This window comes from Podarcis cretensis, assembly GCF_951804945.1.
Source record: "Podarcis cretensis genome assembly, chromosome: 3".
In the NCBI taxonomy this organism is placed as follows: Eukaryota; Metazoa; Chordata; class Lepidosauria; order Squamata; family Lacertidae; genus Podarcis; species Podarcis cretensis.
This window is the reverse complement of record NC_137172.1, coordinates 41659245-41673643: the sequence shown is the minus strand read 5'-3', so window position 1 is coordinate 41673643 and position 14399 is coordinate 41659245. Positions and strand designations below refer to the sequence as shown.

Below are 14399 nucleotides of genomic sequence, written 5' to 3'. Positions count from 1 at the left end.
CCCCCTTCCCAGCTGGCGTCAGTCTGAATTGGGCCCTCCATGCTGGCAATTAGTGTAAACGGAACCCCCCTTTTTTCAAAAAAATTATGCACCGCTTGATTGAAAAAACCCCCCCAAAAAACTCAATGTGGTTTACAAACAAGAAAAAAATAAAATCAAGAAAAAATTACAACCCTACTTTAAAGCATATACACGTTAAAATACTAAAACATTTATTTATTTATTTTTACTTAAAAATGGGTAGCTAATCACTGTTTAGCTTGGCTCTGAATCAGGGTGCTGAAAACTGTTTGTTAGAGGTTCCTTTCCTCACAGAACTGGAGGAATTATTTACGTAAAAGAACGACAGTTAGTTTCTGTCTATATTGCATATAAACCCTTCAATTTGTTAATAAATCTGGTAAGGACCCCACTGAAGGAGATCTCTTTAAATATTGGAAGAAATAAGAGCCATATGGTAAATACAGCTTGGAATTTCAGCCCTTTACATAATTTACCCAAAGCACCCTTTAACTACAGCATCCAACACTGGCATTTTCAGACTTTGTTGTACAGGGGGCGATCAACAATTAATTTGCTCTGAGAGGTCAACTGTATTATATTTCATTGGCTTATTTGACGGCCAAGCTGGAGAGTTGCCCCATGAAAGAAACAGCTCTTTTTAAAAAATGTGCAAAGCTCTGCAGAAATCCTCGCCTCACCATGCTCTTAGGCCTATACAGCATGCTACATGCTGACTGCATATGTCAACTTCTAGTTCTAAAAGATTAATCTCCCATTAGCCAGTGTGTTGTTAAGCCTTTTGGGGAATTCTTGTGAGTACCTTTGGCTGACAAAGCGCTATTTTCACTCAGGATTCAATATTTAATGCAGCAGCGTGTGAACCACAGGTGTCCAACTGTATATAGCAATTTGGGAGAGAGATTTTAATGGAAGTGGTTTAACACCATGCACTATGGAAGTTCTGCCAGGGTTTAAAATGTCCCATCTGGCTGGATATATTTGTCATTCTACCTGTGTTTTTAATTATCCCAGTTATCTGGGGCCTTATTCTGTATTTATGAAAGATATGATGACAATTTTTTCCACAATAAAGTCATTAAATATCTGCCCCCTCTTTCAGTTTTTGGCTCGTGTCATACATTACACTACAGTTAGAAAGTATTTAATATATTTCCACGCATATAAAACTGATGTTTTATGCATCCAGTGCTGGTATGTTTGTGGCGTATCTTTGGCCGCCACCAAGGACCAAGTAGGTATAAGTCAGGGAAAGGACTGCTTTGTTTGTCTCATTGTTTCTCTGACTGTCCATTACCGTATTTTTCGCCCTATAGGACGCACTTTTTCCCCTCCAAAAATGAAGGGGAAATGTGTGTGCATCCTATGGGGCGAATGCAGGCTTTCGCTGAAGCCTGGAGAGCGAGAGGGGTCAGTCCCCAAAAAATGTAAAACACTGAAGTTTTCTATAAAAAAGCAATGGTTAAATTTGTTTGTGTGTAGTGTGGCAGTGGTTGAATCCTTTGTCTGCTGTGGCTAATGTTTGGAACTACAATTCCCAGTGAGCAGGTGCAGGTGCATATGACCATCATTTCAAGCTAAGAGAGAACTATGAAAGCAGATGAATTTTCTGAATGCTCGCTGAGAAAACTTGCAAATGCTGACCCAGTTTCAAACCGAGCTGCGGAGAGTTCTCCCAACCCTTGTAAAAACCTATGCAATAAACTTAATACAAAAGGCATTTGAGGCAGTTGCAACTGCTTTTTAAAATGTAATCTGCAAGTAAACATGCAAACCTTGGATGTAGGGACTAACTACAGGTGGTGATTTTTCTTTTCTTCTTTAAGGTACAAGGGTGATGTTCACTGGAAATGTGTGGAAATGGAAGATTCCCCCAAAACAAAAAATCCCCTCTTGTACTGCAGCTAGGCATGTCCAGTGTAGCCTTCAGAGTCTATGAAAGCTGGGACATAAGAATGCATTTATCCGTGACACATTAATTACCTCAAACTACAGGACTCTTGCTGTTTGTTTGTCTTTCAGAAAAACATTGTGTTGTGGTTAAATCTCATGATAAGAGTTCAGGAGCTCTGTAGCACTATTGCCAAGGCCATAAGCTTCCTGTGTACTTGAGGCATAACAGCAGCAGACTCATTTTTCAGAATGCAGCTCACTGCTGAACAGATACAAAGCACAAGGGGTGTGTGTGAGAGAGGCTTTAATCTCAGAGTCAGAGGACGATGAGCTGGCTTAGTCTGCGGCTGTTATGCCACTGGCTGAGGAACTGGAGAAGTTTCCTGATACTAAGCAGGAAGCTGGTGGTCAGAAGCCTAATGAATCTGAGACAAGAACCCAAATTCTATTTGCCTGAAGAATCATAGGAACATAGGAAGCATCCTTATATTAACTCAGACCAGTGGTCCATTTAGCTCACTGACTGGCAGTGGCTGTCTATGGTTTCAGACAGAGACTCTTTCCCATCTCTGTGTGAAAATGCCAGGGATGTAACCTGGGACACTCTACATGCAAAGCAAGTGCTCTACCATTGAGCTACGGCCCTTGCCGAAGTATCTCCACATCACTGCACCTGCTCAACAGCGTTAGGAGGGTTCCAGGTGGGATACCACAGAAAAGAAGTGGAGTGCTTGCCCTTAGGCTGGGGTTGGCCATTTAAGAATTCACACTCTTTGGGCACAAGGGAAGGGAGCAGGTGGAAGGAAGACTGGATGGGGAGACTCAGTTCACTGCCAGCCTTTGTCAGAACAAGTGGCTCACTTGGAGCTTTCCATGGTGCTGCCTTTCCTCATGGGTGTCTGCTATGGATTGATGAGAACAACATTCGCCAGAACAAGAGTTGCCAGAAAATCTGCACTGGGGGGAAAGGTAGCTGGAGAGACAGTGGTGCGATGACAGTGGTGGTATGAGAAGAAGGAGGCTGGTTCATTAGGACAAAGAGGGCAATGAACCACCAACCTTAGTCTGCCCTCAGCCAACTCTGTCTTTGTGATGGCCTGGGATTCCGATTCAGAGGCTGAACCAGAGGAATCCCAGCCTGCACAGGAATCCCCGCCTCCAGGGCCGGCTGAATTGGGGCAGGGCCTTGATGCTGAAGCGCCTGCACCTGTGTTGGATCCTCAGGAGCAGGCACCAGGTGATCCCACTCTGGCTCCAGAGGTGGTTGAGGACTCAGTGCCTGCAGGTGAGTCTCCCCCTGGGCCCAGTAACCCTTTAGCCTCTCCTGAACTGCAGAGACTCAGGGCAGAGAGGGGAAGGGAACTGGTTGCTCCCAGGAGGAGTGCTCGCCTTAAGGCCAAGAGAGGCGGGTCTCCTGGGGGCCGGGACCGCCCCTGACCTCAGAACTGATAAAGGCCAGTCGGCCCGGTCCCAGGTTGTGGGAGCAACGTCGTTGTTGGCTTCAGACCTTCCAGTGTTCCTGTTCCCTGCTCGGCCTCCTGTTCCTGACCTTCCAGCGTTCCTGTTCCCTGCCCGGCCTCCTGCTTCTGATCTTCCAGGGCTCCTGTTCCCGCCCGGCTCCCAGCTTCTGACCTTCCAGCGTTCCTGTTCCCTGCCCAGCCTTCTGCTTCTGACCTCCCAGAGTTCCTGTTCCCCGCCCGGCTCCCTGTTTCGGACCTCGCCTCTCATCTCGTGAACTCTGACTACAATCACGGTACCTTTCCCCCGGGACCAGCACAGTCTTCTAACTTAGTGCTATACTTGAAGAACTCAGCAGAGAGAAGGATAGGCTCTGCCTGGGATTGCCTCTGAGTCATCTTAATGTTGGTCTCCCTGCCTTGTGCCCCATTAGTCCCAATTTGTTGTTGTTGTTTAGTCGTTTAGTTGTGTCCAACTCTTCATGACCCCATGGACCAGAGCACGCCAGGCACTCCTGTCTTCCACTGCCTCCCGCAGTTTGGTCAGACTCATGTTTATAGCTTCGAGAACACTGTCCAACCATCTCATCCTCTGTCGTCCCCTTCTCCTTGTGCCCTCCATCTTTCCCAACATCAGGGTCTTTTCCAGGGAGTCTTCTCTTCTCATGAGGTGGCCAAAGTATTGGAGCCTCAGCTCCAATAGGCACCAACAACCAGTTAGTTTAGGAAGCTTTTCCCTACTCCCTTGCTCCATGAAATTCCTTCCTCCACCCTGACAAACACACTTTACACCTGTTCATTTTAACACAGAGATCATGCCACTATCGCCTCTAATTAGGCGCCAAGTCAAATTACTTTTGGGCCAAATGACTTTCAGAACTCTGTGCTAGGAACTCAAGGTACTACTGAGCAGGTCTTCTACTGAGCATTTATGAGTAGCTTAACACTAAACAAGTTATGGTGTTACATTTTTGCATGCCTGTCTTTTGGAATTCAGCTATATTGCATGTGATCAGTCATCACCTTTTCCAAAGAGATTGTGCCCACCCCAGTCCAAGCTGTAAAGCAGTTGGACTGACTAGGATTAGAATGCCTGAGCAAATGGGCAGAGACCCCAGCCAACATGTTAACATGCAGAAAACTTTTATTCAGTTAAATACTACAAGGCCTTGTGAAACATACTTTTTTAAAAACTGTTTTGGTGTTTTACATTTACATTTTGGAACAGGGCTTATTCTATCCAAGATGGCAATTGCAGATAAAGCAATGCATCTGTCAAACCACTTAAGATTTATCAGGCAACCCTCCCCCGCTTCATGTTTCCCTGCCTCCTCAAAACGTAAGTGTTTGTGGATTCCCCTTGACCCATCAGTGGTTGGAACAACCCAGCCCTCCTCATCCGATCCATTTCTCTGCCAGCAAAAGTCAGTGGTGCTGGACTTGAACTGCTACAGTCAGTAATGCTACCATCTGAAATTTGCAGAGATGTGCATTGTTTCTGCCTTTGCTGTTGTGAGCAGACTAAACAGTTAAAAAACCCCACAAAACCTGCCCTGCATTTCGTTCAGGCAGGAGCAGTGAGAACAGAAACTAAAGCTCCAGGTGCACTCCTTATTCTTTTCCACATTTGCCTATTCATGTTTGGGATTCTTACTGTAGAATTTTGTTGGAATAGGCTGGAGCAGTATCGAAGATTCTTGCATTCCCCCCACCCCTGTATAGCTTTTCATAAAAAATCCCAGTGCAAGTAGGTTGAACATAAGTAAATATAATTCATCAACAGTGTTTCTAGGTTCAGATAGGTAGCCGTGTTGGTCTGCCATAGTCAAAACAAAAAAAATTCCTTCCAGTAGCACCTTAAAGACCAACTAAGTTAGTTCTTGGTATGAGCTTTCGTGTGCATGCACACTTCTTCAGATACACGAAAGCTCATACCAAGAACTAACTTAGTTGGTCTTTAAGGTGCTACTGGAAGGAATTTTTAGTGTTTCTAGGGTGAAAGGAAAAATTTCTCAACTTTTCAGCAATTTATTTTACCATTTAAATCAAGCCTTGGAGCTTTCCTTAAACAGCCTTTAAATCTGCCACATTTGAAAAGTTGTTTCAAAGTTTAGAAATCCCTCTCTTGTTATATGTGTACTAAAAATATTGTTCCAGGGTCATATATTATTCCTGAGGTTGTTTCCCCAAGAGGTCTATAATTAAAGGAAGGCTATGTTTGCAGTTATAAGGTTTGCATTTTACACTATGTATGTTAACATTTTTGGTCCCGGTCCTGCAAGCCATCAAACATGCATTACCTGCCCTACAATGTCATTCGTGATATGTGGCACTGGACCCAGGGGGCTATTCACATGAGTCTGCTGGATCAGCTGTTGCTAGGAAACTATAGATACAGATTACAGTAATGGCTTCTACAGAATCTGATCTTGAAGCATTTCCTTCCTCCAGCATTTTATTAGCACTTCAGGGTTTGTCTGGTCAAATAAGTCTATTTCACTACCTGGCGCACACAATTCCTATAGTGATAGATGTAGTTTTGTCCTCCTTTCTGATATAAATATCAGCTTTTGAGTCATTTGAGGTTCAGGTGTCTTTCCAGCTCCTGTATCTTGGCTCACTTGCAGTCAAATGGATTTCCCAGAGCAGGGAATAGAAACCAACTCCTCTCTACTCTATTAATTGGACATTTGTTTGCTGCAGTTGAATGAAAGCAGCAACAGGACTCACAGGCTTCTTGAAAATTACTTCATGTGCTTTTCAGGTCAATAATTTAGGGGCTTCTTTCCCACCTAACCCACCTAAACAAACCCACCTAAACAAATAGGACATTTGAATATTTCATTTAAACATGCTAGTAACTGGAATATAGGTTAAGTCAACTGTAAAATTGAGCCTCATCTGGAGACACAGGCTGCTTCTTCAACAGCACCTTAGAGTGTGTGCAACAACTGCACATTCTGCTTTGTAGACCCACTGCCTACTCTCCTTTCACATTGTGGAACAAAGCTGGATCCTGATAGCTATGTAGGGGGCAGAAAAGTAGGGATGCCCCATAAGGCCAGTGGAGCAGTGAGATAGGGAGAATTGTAGCCACTTACCAACTAAGTGCTATGAAACTTTTAGAGAGAGAGGCAAGTCTGGGCGTGGTTCTGGCAATATTTCAGATGAACTAAATACACTCTGTGGTATATGTGTGGTTTGGCTCTTTCACAACTAGTTGATTTAGTAACTTTTTGCTTGGAGTTTTCTAATGTCTATGGCATGGGCCAGCTGTAGGATCAGCAACTTTCTTTTGTCTGGCTTCTTGCATCTGCAGGGAAGCAGAAATCAAGGAGATTAAGCTTACAGTGTACAGTTTCTGCTTTTCCCACAACTGCTAATGGACCCCTGCTAGAAAAAGTTGAGAACCCTGTCCCTTGACTTGCTATGTAGTGACTGTAAATGTGCATGACAAAGTTAAGCAGCATACCCCGGTTGAGCCGGGGTCAGTGCAGGTGTTTAAAGATGCCTCAACATGTCATCTGCGCAGCTGTAGGAAATACAATGCAATGCAAAAATAGTGCAGTGACAAATTCAGGTTTGGGAGGGACCTTGGACAAGACATCTTCCATGACCTCCTCATTGGAATTATGAAAAGCTCCTCCTTCTCTTCATCACTGCATCACTTGCCAGGCAGAGAGCTAATGAGCAAGCAGCCTTGGCACTGCCACTTCTCCTTCTCGTTTCTGCTACTGTCTGGGCCATAGCAAAAGGCAGAGAACAACCAAACAGTTGCAATGATGAAGGTAAGCAGCAGCTTCAAAGAGCTCTTGGCAGTGAACTCCCTTTGGGGTGTGAGGCCTTGGATAATGCCCAATCATAGTCTTGATGCTGGTCCTCACAGCGCATGTTGCACAATGTGTTGCATAATGTGCCACTGACAAATGCTCCAGTTGTTCAGTATTTAGGGATTTGTCTCTGTTCCCATTCTGTCCCTGTTTCATCTTTTGAGTGAGATCTTAGGGGTTTATTTTATTTATATATTAATGGTGCTTATAATACCAACTCAAAAAAAAAAAAGTTATCCAGGCAGCTTACAAAGACAATAAAAAATTAAGATACAACGTTAAACAAAGTACGCACACTCACAAATGCAACATAAAAAACTCCAGCAGCAGAGAATAAAATCATTAGCTTTTTTTTAAAAAAAATGTCAGTGCAAACGCATATACATTAGGATCTGACACTGGCCTCAGGCCCCTAAATGTCTTGGACCAGCAATGCTTCTGGCAGCCTGCTCTCAGGTAAGCATTCTGCACGAGTACACAGCTTTATCAAGAAAGATCCTTTCTGGGAAAACTCCTGTCTGGCAGAGTTTTAACTTTAAAAAGGCCCAATACAAAAAGTTATCTATATTCTGAATTACTTTTTTTGGGAGCAAGCAAATGTATGCATATTTCAAAAGTTTAACAAGACAGCTTTGCTTTACTAGTGACATCAAGATAGCGTCCCTTGGTTTTGTTTTGGAAATACTGTTGCAGAATAAAGATCGGCTGGGTGTAAATCATAAGCTGGGTGTTAAATATAGCCCAAACATGCAAGTAAAAGGTCCTTACCTTAGCTTAATGCCAAGTGCTTAGATGTGTCCAAGAAAATCAATTTATAAGATTTCACAGAGAAGGCCTTTGTCCTTTTGTATTTCAATTAAAGTATCACACTGCTAGCACATATATATTTTAAAATAAAATGTCATCCAGAATATAATCAGTAATACAAGCAAATAGAGCATGATGACCTGCTGTGAGAGGGGCTGGCCCAGCCATGATTTTGTCCACATCCCTGTCTGCCTGAGTAATTTTAAAGACAGAAAACACCTTTGGGAATGAAAGATAATAAGTAGGTTCAACAGTGAGGCATTTATGGCCAAGTGGTTCCTTGTTTCAGACCCAAGTATGAAATTACAGTGGGTGAAATGGAGAAGTTTGCCACGGTGCACCAGAAAGAGAAAGCGGGCCTTGGGAGATGAAAACTTTAAATGGATGCTTTGAATGTTGTGCATATTGTGATGCAGAGTAGTTCTTGGTGTCGTGAGTTCATTGACTTCCTCCATGTGTGGGCTGTATATGTAGGTGGCAGTGCCAGCACCATTCCTGGCATCTGGGCTAGCACTGGAATGCTCTGGGAATGTCTGCCTTTATTGTTCCTTTTGTTTGCTTGCTTTTTTAATGGGTTGTGTGTTCTCCCCTCCCCTCCTAGGCTGGGTGGATGTAGGAGCCGCTCCACTGGTGCAGGGGCAGTGTATCCTCCTTATAAACCAGTATATAAGTGGTTTATAGGACTGGCTCATAATTTTGTGAAGTTATTCTGAAGGAAATTGAAACAGTGGGATTCCTTCACTTTCTGAAGAAATGAAAAGAAATGTAAGCTTTCTGTATTTTGCTGTGTGAACACTCCCTAGTCCAGTGAAAATGCAAATTATAGAGTTTTCCTTTTAAACCCTGGTGAATCCCATAATCCTGCTCCCTCTCTCATGACACTGGCCTGCTCTTTCATGAACTTTTTCTAGTGTGAGGTTTTTTTACCAAACACCCACACCCACCCACCCACCCACCCACCCACCCACACACACACACTGGTAATCATTCCCTTCAGCTTTGGAATATCTACATCTGTATCACATACTTAACAACATATCAGGAAAGTGACTTCATCTTCCTCCACCCTTTCTCCTGCAGCAGTCTACTGTTCCCTCTACCTACCCTATGAAGATGTTCTTGAAGTATGCTAGGGGCTTGAACTACTGGTTGTTTGGCTCTATTTTTCAAGGTTCATAGTTAACTCCAAATATTTTTTTGCTGTTTTTACCATATATAGAAAGGCTATTGGATATCTGGGCTTGGGAGAGTTGAAAATGACAATGTCTCTTTCCACAAAACAGGAAGGGCCAAGACTGTAACCATTCACGGTTCCAACCTATTTTTGAACAGTATGTTGGTGGCATTAAAATAAGGATATTTGTTTAACAAGCAAACGGAACTGCTTCTCAAAAACAAATTAGCTGTACAGACCAGGCAAAATTGATGCTAGATTCCAGTTTGTGATAAAAGGTATTTGAGGCAGGCAGCATTTTACACACTAGTAAGCCATTTCTACAATGTGTGGATACATCCTACTAGTATCAGCAAACATTCACATGGATGTTAAACAGAAGGAAGTTTGCTGCAGATGATGACCCAGTCTTGAAACCTAAGCATACAACCAAGGTCTCAGTGTCAATGAGAACAGCAAGCCATTCCTTAGCCAAGAACAGGAATATCCTGGCTGCAGTTGTGCTGCTCAGCTGCTGGATAAAAGCCAGCACGTAAGAGAGTGACTTTTGTGAATTCCTGGAGTGGATCCATGTAGTGACAGCATTAATGTTTGCCCATGTGGGAGCTGACCTTAAAGTCCTACAGCCATACAAGCTGCTCATGTTATCTGCTGGCATTCTGCCCTCTCTGCAGCTACGTTTATGACCTTGCTTTATCATTGTGCTCAGCCCACTACTATATTAATAAAATGTATACCAAATGTGTGCTTTCTGGCATGATGAAATGGAGATGAATAATAAATCCAAATTGCAATAATTTTATACTAAAGGAATTCTTTGGTATTTCCTCCTCTAGAAAATTTATACAAGGACTAAGTAGCCAGGAGAAAAACAGAGGGCCTCCATATGCATCCCATGGCTGAAGATGCTGCTGATTGTGTATTGTTTTTTCAGCTTTCCTTTTGAAGAAAATGTTTCGCCCTCCTGTTTGCTGAAAATATAACGGAAACACGAGGAAGGTTCAATATCACAAGGCCGAATAATAAGTTCTCCACATATATTTTTCTTTTCTGAAGTAATGGCTTCTCTAAGCTCATCTGCTTTTTCATTGGTTTTAGTTGTTATTCTCTCCCCTCCTTTCCTCCTCCTGAAATCCCCCCCTCCTCCTGAACTCTAAACAACACCCCAAGGGTCCTGCTCCAGGCTGGCTGGAGGCCTGAGCAAGAGCAGGCCTGTTGAGGTCTGAGGGGAGACTGGAACATTTTGTTGCAGGTCTCCACTTGCCTTCCAGCAGCTCCTACTAATCCAGATGACAAGGTGACCTTTTGTATAGCCAGTTACAAACTTGGCTGTTACTCATTAGATTTCCTTTGAAAGATTCTCCTCCACATATTGATCTGCTTAGCTTGAGAAAGCTAAAAATACTGCAGCATTGAGTGGCACCTGATGCAGAAGTAAGCAGAAACATGAATCATTTATATCAAAAATGGTCAACTGGCAGTCCGCAAGCCACATCCGGCCAGTGGAGCAATTTGATACAAAGTGTGATAAGATCTGTTGGGGCTCTTCTAATGTTCTTACATTTTATCACTTGTAATTTTGATGTGTGTTCTTGTGGATGTGTTCTTGTGTGCAGCTGTGGATAAACTGCAGTCATTGCTGATGTGAAGCCTCCTTAGCACATTTTTTTAGTGTCGGCAATTTGTCACGTGTGGTGATGGGTGAGTGGGTGGTCGCTATCACCATGCCCCTACTTCTCTTTGCTCCTCACCTGCCTACCAAACAAAAGGCACCTACAGTGGTACCTTGAGTTACAGACACTTCAGGTTAACAGACTCCGCTAACCCAGAAATAGTACCTTGGGTTAAGAACTTTGCTTCAGGATGAGAACAGAAATCGTGTGGCGGTGGCGGGAGGCCCCATTAGCTAAAGTGGTACCTCAGGTTAAGAACAGTTCAGGTTAAGAACGGACCTCCAGAACAAATTAAGTTCTTAACCCAAGGTACCACTGTATTTTCACCAGCTGCCACAGACCGAAGGCGTACCCTATTCAAAGGAGTTATTCTCTCAAGGTCTTCATAGAGTAAATTATGTGGTTTTACTCTGGATACTATTGTTGCAGTCCTACACTGGAGATAGATAGATATGTTGCACAAAACCTCTTTATCATTATTTTGGTATTTCATTATTTCTGAGGGGTTTTTTAGTGTGTGTGTGGGGGGGATGCATAGTTGTGTGATTAACATTTACTGGGTGTTTGGGGCATTCCTAATATTTTGAGATGCTGATACCCAGTCCAGCCATGCCAAATCAAACAGCAGATTGAGATACCTAAACATCACTCTTGTGCAAGACCTCAGTATTGCAAATTAAAAACAAACAAACCGGAAATGGATACTGTGTGCACATGCACACACCACCAAGAGCACAAGGATCCATGTCGTTCATTGTAGAATATGATAAATAAAGGCTGGTAACATTTGCTCTTGAACTCCTACATACTTACTGGGATTATATTTGTGTCTATGCATTCAGGTACAAAAATACCCAGGACAGAAAAAGGTACGGAACGATGAGAGAAGAGTGGATGAGAGGAAGGACCCATAACTATCCTGTATCTTCTCACTGATGTGGATACCATGCACTAGAATAGCGAGGAATATCTAGGCTTGGCTTGGGGCGGAATGTATGGAAGCTGATGTGTCAACTATGCTCAAGGAAATATTGGATCCAAATGACATTTTTGTGATGTAAAGCTCCAGTCTGGAAGCTCATGTGGTCAAATGGTTATAATACAATATTTTATATGTTATGCTCCCATCACAGGAGCCAACTTCTAGGGGCCAAGGTACCTTCAGCCCCCCCCCCTAAAATATTGGTGTGTGTTTTTCCCCCAAAACAAAATGCAATTGCAGCACTGGTCTCCCAAGGTTGTACTAACAGTGCACTGTTGAAGACTTTCAGGGCTCCTATGCCTTTAATAAAACATCTCCTGTTTGCAGGTCCAGCCTGTTTTATTGCTTCCTGCTTATCTAGGCTGGGGATTCATGATGAATAGCCAAATAACTGCACTGTAATAAGCCCAGTTTCTCTTCTTAGGACAGAATTACTGTTTTCCTTATACTGGGCCAGATTCAACTACCCCATCCTGCTAGAGGAAACCAGCCCAAGGACTCTCACTAACACAACAGGGCTCCCCTGCCATCCTGAAGGGTTGGCAGATCCCCTAGAGTAGCGTGGAGGGGGTAGAGGGGAGATTGTTTCACTGGGCAAGAAGAAATGCAGTAATGGAACAATCTCATTAGTGCTATGTTGATTTCCACCCATTTTTTAAATAGTGAAGTAGCTCGGTTAAAAAATAATAAAAATATAAAAACTAATTTTAAAAGGTAAGGAAACCAGAAATTAAAATCTCCCCCACTTCTTCCACAAGTTTTTCTCCCAGGCAAGGGTTTTTCCAGATATAATTTCTTCAAGCAACTTTAGTCCAAGACCCAGTAATTAAAAAGGAAGTGGCGCTGTGGGTTAAACCACAGAGCCTAGGACTTGCCGATCAGAAGGTCGGCGGTTCGAATCCCCGTGACGGGGTGAGCTCCGGTTGCTCAGTCCCTGCTCCTGCCAACCTAGCAGTTCGAAAGCATGTCAAAGTGCAAGTAGATAAATAGGTACCGCTCCGGCGGGAAGGTAAACGGCGTTTCTGTGCGCTGCTGTGGTTTGCCAGAAGCTGCTTAGTCATGCTGGCCACATGACCCGGAAGCTGTATGCCAGCTCCCTCGGCCAATAAAGTGAGATGAGCGCCACAACCCCAGAGTCGGCCACGACTGGACCTAATGGTCAGGGGTCCTTTTACTTTTACCTATATCATATAAGACATATCTGTATTAGAATGGTTTGGATCTGCCAATGGTGGGCTTGTAAAATGGCTGTTTCCTGTATACACACATCCATGTTAATTCTGCTAGCAACAGTCAGCATGGGGATTAGCAGGGTTGACGTTTGGATTACAGGTTTAGGAATGCCAACATGCCAATCTTCTGAAAGAAACACTATGATCACCACAGAAATGCCCTAACTTCTGTCTCTTGTACTGAGCAGTCCAGTTTTTACTTGCAAAGACACGGAAGCGTGTCGTAACAAAAAGTATCTTCCTCGTCCCATGTGGTCTCAGGAAAGAAAAATGTTCTGCATAAATGGCCAACTGCTACTTCAGCTCTACGCATATGCTGCACTGCAGCTCATATATTTGTCTCTCTCTCTCTGCCTTCATACTTCCTTTGAGAAACAGCTGACCCTTGCTTAATAAATTTCATGCTAGACACAACCCCAAGTTAAAAAAAAAAAAGACTGAATGAATAGACATCCGGATAAAGCCTTTGGTAAAATGAATAAGACATTGTACGGTAATGAATAAGATGTGTAGTCCACAACCCACTTACTCCAGAGCAGTCCAGTGACTTCATGGTACCATTCCAAGATAAATAGATTATGGATTGCACTGTGTGTGAGCAGAAATCCTTCAATTAGTTTATTCAAAATTTATATTCTTCCTAAATATAGCCTATACTATACAACTGATGGCAAGCTGAATTATTTATTAGCTCATTTTCCAGTCATCCTGCTGATATGTGTACACTCTGCTTGCATATACATTCATGGAGTCAAAAAATGAAATAATGCCCTTATCCTATGAGAGCCTAGACCAGCACAGCAGGCCATGCTGTGCCAATGTTCTCCTGCTTAAAATAGTACCTGTTTGAAGAAGGGTAAGTGCTCCACTTTTATTTATTTAATAGGATTTAGATACTGCTTAATTACAAAAACATCTAAGCGCTTTACATATATTATTTAAAAATAAATTAAAATTATCAAGAAAACCAGATATTTAAAACAAGTTAGCCTAAAAAAAATCAAAATAAATCAGTAATTTCAAAAATATACACTGTAAGATTACATATTAAAATGCGTGTCAATGAATGAACTTTATTACGGTCTCAGACCAGGATTAATGCATGTCACATATACATGTCTGGGTAGACTAGATTAAACAAAACAAAAACTTTTAGCAGGTGCCAAAAACCATCCAGCAAAGGCTCCTGCCTAATATCAATGTGCAGGGAGTTCCAACGTTTAGATGATATCACACTGAAAGATCACTTGCAAATATGGAATGAATATTATGTGGCACTGTAAAAGTGCCAGTTCCAAAATATGCATTTATAGCAATGCTTTGGCTAAAG

General features: G+C 42.8%; 1 long non-coding RNA gene across 2 annotated transcripts in view; it reads left to right on the top strand.

The window, feature by feature from the left end:
* LOC307212358 overlaps positions 1-14399 on the top strand; it is a 46541-nt gene that overhangs the window by 27075 nt on the left and 5067 nt on the right. Inside the window, exon 2 of one of the 2 annotated variants that reach the window (XR_013836954.1) lies at positions 11698-11724. The exons of the other annotated variant lie outside the window; for it this stretch is intronic. This is a non-coding gene — a long non-coding RNA (uncharacterized lncRNA). The remainder of the gene's footprint in view (positions 1-11697; positions 11725-14399) is intronic. 2 annotated transcript variants of the gene reach the window in all.